General features: G+C 32.4%; 1 protein-coding gene across 2 annotated transcripts in view; it reads left to right on the forward strand.

Moving 5' to 3' along the window:
* Positions 1-14334, forward strand: part of LOC140439581 (uncharacterized) — a 345093-nt gene that overhangs the window by 167203 nt on the left and 163556 nt on the right. The gene's annotated exons all lie outside the window — the stretch shown is intronic.

The following is a 14334-nucleotide window of genomic DNA, read 5'->3' on the forward strand; positions in this document are numbered from 1 at the left end:
ATTGGTCCTACCATTCTTTAAATTATTTTTCTCCCTAGGATTATCAAAATTGTTTCTCGCCTTTTTATGTTAAACACACTGTTTTAGCACCATTTAGTACGTTTAGTAGTACAAATTAATAAAAAAAATAACTATAATAAAAATCCATGTAAACAACCAGATAAAAATTTTTTTTGCTTCATTTGAAAATGAGTGAATATTATTTCTATCATAGGCGTGGTCAGGTTTTATTAGTTGGGGTTCCAATGCTGAAAATTGCGCCCTCACATACTTTTTTTTTTAATTTCCACCAATAATATTTTCATGTATGAAAAACAATTTTTTGAAATAATTTTTTAACTTCAAAATATGTTGTTTAGAACAGTAAATTTTTCAAACGAGTTACGTTTGTTTTTGTATTAAATTATTTCGTGATCATAAGACAAATATGTGTGGTCACAGTCATATATTAAACTATATACATTAAAAATTCAGACTAACATTAAAAAATTTAGTCTTTATCTATATCAATTTTTGTTTAACAAAAGACACCATTAGATGTTCAAAAAAGTCTTACAGTATTGTCGATCGAAGTATCGATTTTATTATGCTCAACTTAGAAAAAGTTCTCACAAGTACCTACAACTTTTTGCAGGAATTGTAGCAAATTTTACAATTAGTTGTTTAAACACTGGAAACATCGATTTTCTATTATGCTGAAACTTCGAATCGAGCCAGTCGAGAGGTTTCGAAAGTGGAAAAGTTTTACTTTTTCTTATTTTTAGTCTGTGTTACTGTTACTTAGTTACAGTTAGTGTTACAGTGTTACTTCATCTCCTAATACTGAAGAATTCAAATCAAACTATTCTAAGGTGTATTTTAAATCTTGATTTTCTAGCTCATCTATATTTAACGATATGATTTTGCCTACTAAAAAATATATTTTTTTATTTAAGTATTTGATGCAATATTTCCAAACACATAAAAAATAAAAGGATTATATTTGATGTACTAAATCTTTACAATTAGCTCTAGCTTTTATATCAGTTTCGCCATCAACTGTGTCCTCAATGGCTTCTATAATTGCTTTAACTTGGGCACGAAGCTCAACGTGTTTCAGATAAAAATTTCAAAGTTTTTAACTTATTATTTGTGACCTTTGCAATATCTTCAAAATTGCGTGTCTTTTTGGACTGCCTTTGGATTTGGATAAAAATCTTTGGATTTTGAATATGATTAGTGTAAGCGGTTACCAATGCCATATTAAGGATATGAGCAATGGATACGCAAAATTTTAATATGTTTTTCTTTAGATCTCTTCTGTATACCAGTAAAGTTTCCTGCCATCGCTGAAGCTCCGTCAAAAGCATACAGCTTTAACATTCTTCCACGAAACATTTATATCATGCAAAGTAAAACTTATTCTTTCAAAAATGTTTTCTTCGTCAGTTTAATTTAAACGTTTCTATGCTACTAGCCTCTTAATTGGAAACGTACTACCTTTAGGGATATATCTAAAAACAATAGCCATTTGCTCATGGCGAGTGACATAAGAAGTCTCATCTGCAATCACAGAAAGAGACTGCCCATTTCACTTCCTTCTGAATATCCCTTACATTTGACAGAATGTAAAATATTTTAAATGTAGTTGCAAAGGTAAGTGCAGTTTTTTGGGACCGACTCCAAGTATACCTTAAATAAAACTTCATATTTTTTAAGAAGTACTAAACAATCCTTTTTCATTGCATTCTTCCGTTTCATCATGACAACGAAGAGGTTTTCCGCCTTTTACTAGAACTATAATTATATCAATTAGTTTCTTCATATAGGTATTCTAAATTATTTTGTCGCTGCTTTTCTCTAGCTTTTAGTTCAATCTCTTTTTTCTTTTGGATTTGAAGATCTACAAACTTATCCACGTTATAACTCTTCGAAGTTTCTGTGCTAAATTCATGGCAACTTGTATTTTGATGTAGTTTAAATCGATCTGTAACTTTATTTCATAATAAAATTCCACTAAAAATAAACGCAGTTTCTATCAATCCAAGCTTAGTACTGTGGTTTATGCCAAAAGATCTGTACAAAAACAGATAGCTGCATATTTTGTTGGACTATATTCTAACCATTTGAAGTTGGAATAGCACGTGGGTAAAAACGACCAACTTCTCATGTTTTCCCTTTGCCTATTATTTTGGGTTGAACCTGTTCTAGGTTTGGTTGTTAAGGACCTCTTACTATTCTAGAAGATCTTTCTAATCTTTCATCGGGCACATAATTATGGTATTCTAAAAACTAATGGAACCCTATATAAATATAGTATTATTACTTTTCATTAGTTTGTTTTTACTCTTAATATAATATTCATCGTAAAAATAAAAAAAAGTTCTCTGAAGTCCATGTGTTGTTAGTCCAAGTGGTCGTTAAGTTGGACTCATTTTCCACAAGTTTGTGCTGTTTTTATTGGCGGTTGTCTGGAGCGTAGATGGTTACCGTTACTAATTATCTTTGTTTTGCTTACGTTTATCTTACAACATTATGAACTTCGTCATTAGTACTCGTGGAAACAAGGACGGCGTTTTCTATGTTTTGTTTAGCGTACGTTACTATGCCATATGATCGATGGTACGTAGCACCCAGTAGTTCGAAGCCTGGTATTTTTCATGTTTTTCGCAGTTGTTCTTTCGTTTTGCAGTGTGTTTTCTGTAGAGCGACCAGGTCGATGTCGTTATCTTTTAGAAATTTTGATAAGTACTGGTTCTTTGAATAGCTTATGCTTTCTACATTTAAGTGGCAAATTCGGATCATAGGTCCGAGTTTTCTAGTCGTTGGGTCCTGAGAAGGGCCATCTGTATTACTGTTAATTTGCCTTCTTATAACGTTTAACGCCATTGTTTGCAATATGTCTCTGGTCAGGAGATCCTGAGATTATCTGACCGCTGATAAATGCATAGAGCTACTTTAACTGTTACAAGTTTCTCAAATCTATCACTCTCAATATTTTCTTCGAGAAAAATTTTGTATCCCCGCGTTCAATTTTAAAATACCAACGATGGTCCGTATATCTACCTTATTTATGATTGTTAACTTATTACAGCAGTTTCACTTATTATTTTAATATTTCGTATAAGTATTTAATATTATTTAAAATTACAGATTAGTTGCTTCTAGAAGTGAACGATTCCAATTTTTGCTCCCCTTCAAAGTTATGTATCCATTCTCAATTTTTTACTTTTTTGTCATTCCATTCTTCAATTTAAGCATTCTCATTGTCGACGTGAATATGAATTCGTTATTCATGTTTCTTTTTAACTATCCAACATTCAGTATCGTGCATCATAGCTGGTCTTATGGCAGTATGGCAGTTTTATAGAATTTTCCTTTTCGTTTTATTGAATCGTTTCTTTCACATAACACACCCCTCGCCTCGTTTCATTTTTACCATTCCACTGTGCCTCCTATACATCACTGTGTAATACCGATCCTAGAAACTTTATTATTACTTTTCTTACCTACTCATTTCACCACACAAGTTAACATTTTATTTGTACCTAATAACAACGCCATCCCTTCTAGATCATCTTTCTAGATACTTTGATTTGTCCACCTAAACTTTACACCTTTTTTCTTCGACTCTTTCAGAATGTTATTCTGAACTAAACTACTAAAAAATATTATTTATGACCGTATACTAGCCATGTACTTGTACGGTAAGTTAGTTAATAACAGAATAAATATATAAATTTAAAAGTTGCCTAGTTAATTATAGTTTTTTAAAGTTTTGATTTGGCAACAATGCTATTTCTATAAAGGGGATTATCTGTTACTGTTTTCAACTATTCTAATTACGAAAGAGTAACTTATATTACGTTACAAAACATATAATTTTGAAACTCAATATTAAAAAACTTAGAATATATGTGTGTTTATTTTGATATTGCGTTTTGATATCTCTCGATCTGAAAATCTTAGAGTTTATTTTCTGTTTTTACAGTAGGTATATTGAAGTTCAAAATAGTATGTAATGTTAATATATTCTGTGCTTCGCATTTCAAAAGAAGATATAAATAGTTTTTTATATACTTCTTGTTGATGATTTAGAATAATGTTACCAACTTTTGTATAATTAAGTATTTTTTGTTGTATTATGTGATAATAGCACTGTATTCGAACTGAATGTATATTTTCATACTTATAACTGTTTTAATTGTTAAAATAATAAAAATATGATCAAAAAACCAGAAAGAAAGTTGTTTATTTTTAATACATATACCCTACTATTGAACATAATAATAAGGGGTGTATCAGATGTCATCAAATCACTAAATTTACCGTTTTATTAGAACTATTTTCAACATATAAAATCACTTTTTCGACATCCTCTACGAACCCCCTAAAAGACAAACTACACATTGAAACAATTTGAGAAGGTCCATGTGACAACTAGAAGTATTTTGACAGATTTTGAGCAAACTTCATGTTTTCATTTTCGAAAAAACTCTAAAAAACTACTTTTTTCCAAGTATAGAGCGGGAAAACCAGACATACAATTTTGTTAATTTTCTTATGGCATAAAAATATAACCCTAAGAAATACTTATGATTTTTTTGAAAATTTTTGAATGTACAGTTTTTTCACAATGGGAAAAAATAATATGTTCCGGCTTATAATAAAGCTACCGGTAAGAAACCGGAAAAAATTTTAATAACAGCCTATATAAAACTGTAAAAGTGGAAAATATTTGCAATAAAAGGTTGAATATTTTTTCCTAAACATATGAAAAATCTCGTTAAACAAGAATTATATCTCAAACTGCCGCCATCAAATTGTATCGTAGAGAGATAGCTTTATCTCAAACGTGAGTAATATTTATCATCAATAGATTGCATTACTTTCGGCCTGGAACGCTTCAAGCCTTAGAGTAGGGAATTCTACTCGTCAAGTTGACAGCTAACAGGCTTGCCATATCAATTATTTTGTACAACACTTTGGCAGATTACATCAAGATTTAATAAGAATGTTATCGGTTTGAATGAATTTTATCTGGCATGCTGAAACTTACAGAATAGTAGATACTGTACTATTCCATCTACAAGTAATATATCTATAAAAACGTATTTAGTTTTTAAAAACCTATTTAGGCGTTTTTAGTTAATTATTTTAGTATTTATAAACAATAGTGTTGCTTGAATAACGTATTAGTGGTAATTTTTTCAAAATTCTTCTAAGATTTACTATGTGTTCTTAAAGAGAGGTCGAAAATACAATAATGTCGTCCATGTAGGCTAGATATATTTCTCCTGTAAGTCCTTTTAGTACGTTCTCCATTACTGTCTGGAATGTTGAGGGTGCATTTTTGAGTCCCCATGGCATTCTCAGGTATTCATAGTGGTATCCATTTTCAACGTTAAATGCAGTCTTCTAAATATCTTCTTCCTCCATTTCAATTTGATGGAATCCACTGGCTACATTTAGGGTGGAAAAGTATTGGCAGCGCCCTAGTTTGTCCAGAATGTCTGTTATATTTGGAATTGGGTATAGATCATCGATGGTTTTCTTGTTCACCTTCTTGTAGTCGACAGCTATTCGCCATTTAATTTTTGCTGGGGCATCTGGTTAATTTGGAATGACCCACATTGGGCATGACCAGGGCGATTGACTCGGTCTGATGATTCCTTGATCGATCATTCTTATGGATGTGTGGATACCGATTTGACTTGGTGTAAACCGGAACTTCATCTCTGGTTCGTTGGTGTTTTATTTGGGTAGTAAATGTTAACGGACTGTCTGAATGATGAAATATGCATGATGCAAGCTTCCTGCACTGTCGTCTTAGGTGAGATTCTTCTTCTGTATAAAAATGATCGGTTCTTAGGAAATGATCGACATCTCTTATTGGTTGACTTTTGATGGGATCAGTTATTGCTACTTGGATATATTCATCAGTGTTACTGACTAGCTCGGTCAGGGCAAGTTGATTACATGCGACGGTGAGATTTTCTCTTAGGATGGCACTTTCAACTTCTTGTCTTGGGATGACGATTTTACCTGATGTTTCTTTTACTGGCAGTTTGACTTGTGTAATTGTTTAGGGCTCTTGGTGGATTGTATAGAATTGGGCTTTATTTGTGGCATAGTAATTAATAGGAAGAATAGAATGCTCTGTAGTAAGAGTAGCTCGGGTAAAATCGAGATTTACTTTCAGAAGCCTTAAGATTAAGACCATCAAATGTCTTATGAAATTTGAAAAGATAAAATTTTAAGTTAATATCCGAGTTAAATTCGGAAAAAATTGGAATTTCTACAAAATAATCTTCTGAATGATTCTGAAAAATTGATGTAACAAGTGGTTCATATTTAATATTATTTTTGTAGAATTTATTGGCTATATCAGGATTAAGAAATGATTTAGTGGCTCCTGTATCAATAAGAAGTTTAAAAGGGGGATTTTAAATTTTAATGTAAGGAAGCTCTCTTTTGTCAGCATAGGAATGCTATTCTGTTATCTGTTTGTTTTTTGACTTAGCACGAGCTTTTGAAACTGTAAATCATCCAATACTGCTGGAAAAACTTTATCATAGTGGTGTTAGAGGAACTGCGTTAAAGTGGATCCACACCTTTTTATCGAAAAGGTTTCAAAAAATTAAGGTCAATGTAAATGGGAATATAATATTTTCTTCAGAAGAAAGTGTCCTCTCCGGAGTTCCACAGGGAAGTATCATTGGCCCTCTTTTATTTTTGATTTTCGTCAATGATTTAAATCAACTGATAAACGATAGCTCAACATGTTTGGTTCGGAATCCGTTAGATAATTTTTCTGATGCAAGTGTTCGAGTAGAAAACGTGGAACAGCAATCAGGCTGTTATGTCACTCAATTTGCTGACGATGCCACAGTTGCACTAAATTCCAATAATTTTTTTCATGTAGTACAAAAAGCAAACTGTCTTGTAAAAAGTATGACTCATTACTGTTTAAATAATGCCCTAATCTTAAATGGATCAAAGACCAATATGGTAACCTTTTCACCTTCTACTATGCAGATGAGTCCATTAGTAAAACTTGACAATGAGTCAGTGGTAAATAGCCACTCCACTAAGTTGTTAGGTGTTTACCTGGATTCTAATTTGTCTTGGAGCTCTCACGTTGTAGTGGGAAGATTGTCTGTGCACTGTTATGTTCTATGGCAACTTAGGAATTTTGTCTCCCTAGATATCTTAAAACTTATTATTTTGCTCATGTACAGTCAATTTTGCAATATTGCTTAGTTTGTTGGGGAAATTGCTCGCGAATTAATGAGGTGCTTGTTCTTCAAAAAAAAAAATATTCGTACCATGACGTTTAGAAGGCGCTTAGATTCCTGTAGACCAGTTTTTAAACAATTAAATATTTTAACTGTAATTTCGCTGTATATTTTCAGTTGTGTTGTTTATGTAATGTCACATAGATGCAATTTTATTTGCAGAAATGATGTTTCCTTAATGAGTGGTTACAATTTTCGTTACAGAAATGATTTGGTGACCCCTGTTCGTCACTTGACCGTTGTAGGCAAGGGTGCTTACCCAACATGCGTTCGTTTGTATAATAAATTACCTAATTATGTTCTTCTTCTTCTTTTGGCATCATAACCCTGGATGGGTCTTTGCCTGTCTGGCTATGTCCTTCCATTCAAATCTCTCTTGTGCCCTTCTTCTCCATTGTCTTATGTTCATTGTTTTCAGGTCGTCTTCCACGTCATCCAACCATCTCGTTCTGGGCCTTCCTTTTTTTCGCCTTCCTATGGGCTTCCATTGTAACATTTTCTTTGTTGTTTTTGCATAGTTTTGTCTCTGCACATGTCCCAGCCATGACAGTCTTTGACTTTTCACAAATCTTACAATGTCATAACCTTCATTTAACTCATTAACCTTGTCGTTTCTCCTGATTCTCCATGTGCCATCTTCCTCTTGTACCGGGCCATATACTTTCCTCAGTATTTTTCTCTCGAATGTCCTGAGTTGGGCTTCATCTTTTTTCGTCATTACCCAAGTTTCACATCCATAGGTTACTACGGGTCTAATCAGTGTTCTGTAGATAGTCATTTTGGTTCTTTTGTCTAATAATTTCGATGTAATCAATCTTTTATCAGCATAGTATGTACGATTCCCGCTGGAAATACGTGCATTAATTTCGCTACTTACGGAGTTATTCTGATTGATTTCTGTGCCGAGATATGTAAAGGCATCCACTCGTTCGATAGTATAGTTGTCTATTGTGATATTATTTTCATTGTCAGTTATTCTTTTGACTGTCATATACTTCGTTTTTGCTTCGTTTATTTTGAGACCTCTTTTTCTTGCTTCAGGATCAATTTGTTTGAACACTTCCATTAGTCGTGGCTTATTCCTACTAATGATGGCTACATCGTCTGCATATGCAGTAATTTGTACTGATTTGGTGTTTATATGGCCGGTTATATTGGTTTTTCTGATGACTGCCTCAAGAACTAGGTTGAATAGCATGGTTGATAGGGCATCTCCCTGTCTTACTCCCATGTTGATATTAAACAAGGGAGTCAGTTCTCCATCTACTCTGACTGCGGCTTTTGAACCCTGCAATGTCATTTTTATGAGGCTGATGTATTTCTTAGGTATACCTAGATTACAAAGGTCTTCCAGCATTTTGTCTCTTTTCACACTATCAAAAGCTTGTTTAAAGTCTATATACATATTATATAGGTCTATGTCGTATTCATAAGCTTTTTCTTGTATCGTTCTTAGTATGAATATGTTATCTGTAGTGGCTCTATTTGGTCTGAATCCATTTTGATAATCACCAATTATATTTTCGGAGTATTCTAATAATCTATTGTAGATTATACCAGAAAGAATTTTGTATATTACATTTAGCAATGTAATTGGCCTATAATTCTGGCATTCCCTAATCTCCTTTTTTATATATTGGCTGTATGAGGCCAACTGTCCATTCCTCTGGCATTTGCTCCTTCGTCCATATTAATGTTATTAGGTAATGGATTCTTTCCCAGAGTTCGGATCCTCCATGTTTTAATAATTCTGCCGAAATTCCGTCCGTTCCTGGTGCTTTATTATTTTTTAGTTTATTTATTATCTGAACTACTTCTTCATAACTTGGATTTTCGATGTGCAGCTCCGCCGTTTAATATATTGTCTCGTTCTGATCATTTTCGTTGTCTGCATTTAGATTTTCTTCGAAATATTGTTTCCATCTCATTATAATTTTTTGCTTCTCTGTTAGTAGTTCTCCGTCCTTGTCTTTGCATATCGTTAGTTTTGGTCTAAATGACTGTGTGCTTTCTTTTATGCATTTATAGAATTTTCTGCTTTCGCTTCTGTTGTTATGCTTTACGATTTCTTGTACTTGTTTTTTCATAGCCTCTCTTTTCTTTCTTCTGCATATTCTAGTCGCTTGTATTCTTTTTTCGTTATAAATCTCACTGCTATTTCTTGTATTTCTTTGAAGTTGGTTAAGCCTAGCTTGCCTTTTTTCCTCTACTGCAGTTCTGCATTCATCATCATACCAATCCGCATTTCTTTGCCTTTTGGCTTTTCCGACAGTTTCCTCTGCTGTCTCCGTTATAATTGTTTTTAATTGTCTCCATTCCTCCTCTGCAGTATCTTCCTCTCTAGTTCGGTTGAGTTTTATTTGGAGAGCATTTCTGTAATCTTGTCTTTTTGTTGCGCTTTTGAATCCTTCGACATTCCATTTTTTGATTTGAATATTTTTCCCTTTTGGTACTGTCGCTATTTTCTGCCGTAATTTTGCCCCTACAAGATAGTGATCTGAGTCAGAGTTCGCCCCGCGATACGTTCTGACATTAGTTATGTCTGTTGCCCATCTTTTTGAGATGAGTATATGGTCAATTTGATTGGCTTCGTTAGTTCCTGGTATTTTCCATTTTCCTTTATGGATATCTATTCTCTGAAAGTTAGTACTGACAACTACGTAATTATTTGCTGCTGCGAACTGTGCCACCCTGAGTCCATTTTGACTGGTTTCAGTGTGCAAACTGTGTTTCCCAAATATATTTGCAAACGTTTCTTCTTTCCCCAGTTTAGCATTAAAATCGCCTAACGTTATAACAGCATCGTGTCTTTGGATTTTATCACATACATCCTGTAGTTTTCCGTAGAATCTTTCAACGTCTTCTTCATCAGCCTCTTCCGTCGGTGCATATACGTTAACCATTGTCACGTTATGAAATTTACCTTTAAATCTTATGGTGCCTAATTATGTTAAAGAGTCAAATATTTATGTATTTATGAGAACAGTTAAGGATTTACTTCTGGTAAACACTTTCTATTCGATAGAGGAATACTTGCAGGCATCTTTTTAACAATTTGTATGTTTTTGTGTATATTTTATATGCTTTTATGTTAACTGTTTTTATGTACTTATAGTTTTTTACTGAGCATAGATTGTATTTTACGCATTTCAATACTTGTAAAAGTCAGATGAAATAAAGAATATTGATTGATTAATTGATTCTAGTAAGTTTCTTCTTTTTCTTTCTGAAATCTTTGAAAATTTACATCTTCGTCCTCATATTCTTGGATTTTTTGTCTATAGTAAAAGTAATCTGGGTATGTGTCTATATATATTCATTATAATTGTTCTTGTTGTTCGATATTAAAGAGCTCTTCTATGGTGAATCGGAACTGGCTGTTTTTTGAAAGCGGAAGTTTCTTTGAGATTGGGGTCTATTGCCGGTTTGGCGTGTATATATGCTTATAGCTGTTGGCTTATATGATATAGATGAATCTGGTTTATGAAAATTGGGTTGGTTAGTTGTAGAATTTTGTGCATATTGAGTGATTTGTTGATTTTGTTGGAATCTAGGATGTTGAAATGTGAAATTGCCTGAAGAATGGCTGTGGCCATTGGGGCTTGGGCACCTCAGGCTGTCATCGTGTAGGAGCGGGTGTATAAGTTAAATTGTGTAGTTTGTGAACTGGCAGATGGTTTGTTAGAAGATGATAAGGAATAATTAAGAGTTTTTTTGAGATATCTAATATTATTTTTTTTTGTGAATATATCAGATAGCAAGAGCGAGATTCGGTGGTCTCATGGATCGAATTGTTGATCCTAGGGGTTCTCTTATACCTGCCAAAAATATGGTTAGAGCTTGTTGGAAAAATTCTTTTTTACTTCTTTTAACTTCCTCATATTCTGTGTGCAATTCAATGTGATTTGAAATAGTATTTAAAAGATTCATGATTTTTTCATGAAATTGATGAGGATTTTTGTTTGGAGCTTGACGAAGATTGACTAAATCTCTAGTTAATGAGTTTTCGTTAAGTTGGTCTGCAAAATTTTGGACAAAAATTGATTTTATTGACGGCCAGTATTTACAGCCGTATACAGAAATAATTTTTCTGGCTCTTCCTTTAATTTTGTTCATAATTCCTCGTGTAGGCATATGATTTTAAAAATTTTCGGGATTTATATGATCCCAGAAATGGTTTAGACGCATGGAAATAACATCAATAAAATTGTGATTCATTTTTATTGCTGTCTTACTCTGGTAAGATAGAAAAATCTTTATTAACATCAAAAATGGGTGCCATATTAGAATTATTTGAACTGGATGATGGTGTAATAATTATTGAAGGTATTTCAAACGAATTTGTGGACGTGGACTTAAGAATATGATTATTGTCAACTAAATGTAAATCTGGTTTGATTTATATTTAGTTGATTCATAATTGATCATTGATAACCAGATTCTATGTTAGATTCAAAAATTGTTGCTTTTAGTTGTTTATCTTCTTTTGGTACTACTTCAATTTTCGCAAAGAAATAATACTATAGACATAATAGCCAATTGTGGCTATCAATCATTATCTGCATTATTAAACTCTTTGTATATATCATTTTACCATTTTATAGGATTGTCATTTACGGTTCTAATGATATAAATATGCGTGCAGGTTTTTAGTTTGTTTTTAAATAATATTAGGAGAGGATAGGAGATCGAATCCGGTCGGTTTTTATATTGCCGTTTAAAATTCACATAAAAGGAGTGGTTTCTTCATTTAAAATTAATTTTAAAATTTTAAAAAGTGGTAAGTGATAACAAACGCATATAACAGTTAAAGGGTGAGTTCATCCTACGTATTTTTATTGTGGTTTTTCAATTATTTACTACTTACTGTTTAAATAACGTGTTAAAAAAATCAATAATTATTGTCTGCTGTTAGCCGTACTTTTCCCTGTAGCTTATAGAACCGGAATGTGAGAAGTCATTAGCAGCAATAAAATATTAGGCCAGTCAAGTTTTAGCAACCCAATAAAAGATGAACCAAATGTCCAAATTGTAAGTTGTCGATTGTTAACAGAAGAATAGACTTAATTATATGTCATGCAATTTACCGATTCATATTCAATGTCTAGATATTGCACAAGAAGAAGACAAAATCGAAGTCACTAAGAATCGTCTGTAATAGTTGCTGTACATTCTAAGATAAGTTCAATAAATTAACTGATTTAATTTCTAAGTTATCAGATAGATTCACATCGATTAAGGATCGTCTTGCGGCCTTGGAACAACCTTCTCAAACTAACTCAATGAAGTTCGAGGATTGTATACAAGAAGCAAATATTCGTTATCAGTTTCCACGTTTTTCGTATTGGCAAGGTTAACAATAGTAATAATCCTAGGCCATTAAAGGTTAAATTTGCAGATAATGATAGTCCATTATTTCTGTTGCGCAATAAGATGAGCTTGTTAAGAACCAAATTTTCTAAAGTTCAATTGAAGGATGACATAACTAAATATCAACTAAACTATTTGAATAAAAGTGCGAGAGAAACTGGAAAAACGTAAAGTACTTAACAAGGAACTAACAATAAAGTATATTAATAAAGTTCAACTTCATTAGTCATACGTTTCGTCTTTCCAAAACCAAACGGCCCGTGTTGCTACCAACATCATTAGCTTACCCAAATAATGCTGTAGCCATTAATCCCAAAAAAATTGCAAATATCAAGCAAGTTCAAAACAGCATTTTGGAAGAATATAAACCATTTTACGAGAAAATTTTCCAGTGGCGAGCAAGCCGACGACGTTGCCCCTGAATCAGATAATAAATTTGATTTTGTTTCATAATATTATTATTTAATAATTACCAGTTTTTGTAGTTACTTTTGAAATAAAAATATAAATGGTTCTATATCTGTTTTTTTTTTTTCGTTTCATGCAAAAACAGCATTAGTCCAATATTTCAAAAGTCATTTCTCAAAAAAACCTTTATTTTTTTCGAGACGATTTATAGATCATTATGATTAAAAACACAATTACAATATAACTTTGGATTTTGAAGTCATCCATTTCATCCATCTTTCAACTATTTAGTTTTTTTGCTCTCCTGTAAAATTAGGAATATGTGTGACTCCTGTTATTTTTGAAATGACCGATTCAATTAGGTTGTTTTTTTAATTTATTTTTTCCTCTTGTCACATTTTTTCTATTTAGATGGAAGATTTATTTGTTGTGTAGAAATTTCAATGAAAAAATGTACAAAAGAAAGGTATTTGTCTCAACATTTAATAAAAAAAATTTTTGATTTCATATATAAATTGACCCTAATACCAGTAAGGAGTCTGAGAGACCTCTTGTCACCAATTATGTTAAAAAATTTGGTGTCACCAGCTAAATGTTAAACTACTGTGTGGTTTTTATAGGGGGCCTTTTCTTTTATATCTATTAACGTTGGTTTAATTTACACCTGTATTCTAGGTACTATTTATGTTATACATATATGGTAGTAAATAAATGTAAACTTTGGTCTTACTAATATTTTAAAACCGATTATTTATAAAAGAAATACATATGTTGTTAGCACAGAGATAAAATTACTGGTTTCTATATACAAGAACGTCCTCTAAAGGTCGCGGCATATTATCGTGCACGTATAGTTTCCGGCACGTAGCGTTTCCACTCCAGCAATTGGGCTGCGCGTTCACATTTTCATACATAGAACGTTTCAGTTTGGTTCGGTGAAGATATGATCTCGCTTTTCTCGACAAAAATTATGTGCAATTGCTCTTCTACTTAACGCTGAAGAATGAAAAACTGTGTTAAAAAGAAGGTTTGAAGTACATCCAATGCTAAGAGAAAGGAGGAAGGAATGTGAATACTGGACTTAATACAGAGAATTAATTGATGACGATGAAAAATATTATGGATATTTTAGAATGAATAGGATTCAGTTTAAATATGTTTTAAATTTAATTTCACCTTTAGTTAAAAAACAAAATACTACATTTAACGAAGCCATACATATCAAACCAAAAAGTACTTTTAAAAAGAAGAGGTATCACTTCCGTACAAAAGTCCTAAT

Source organism: Diabrotica undecimpunctata, chromosome 4 (genome assembly GCF_040954645.1).
Source record: "Diabrotica undecimpunctata isolate CICGRU chromosome 4, icDiaUnde3, whole genome shotgun sequence".
NCBI lineage: Eukaryota > Metazoa > Arthropoda > Insecta > Coleoptera > Chrysomelidae > Diabrotica > Diabrotica undecimpunctata.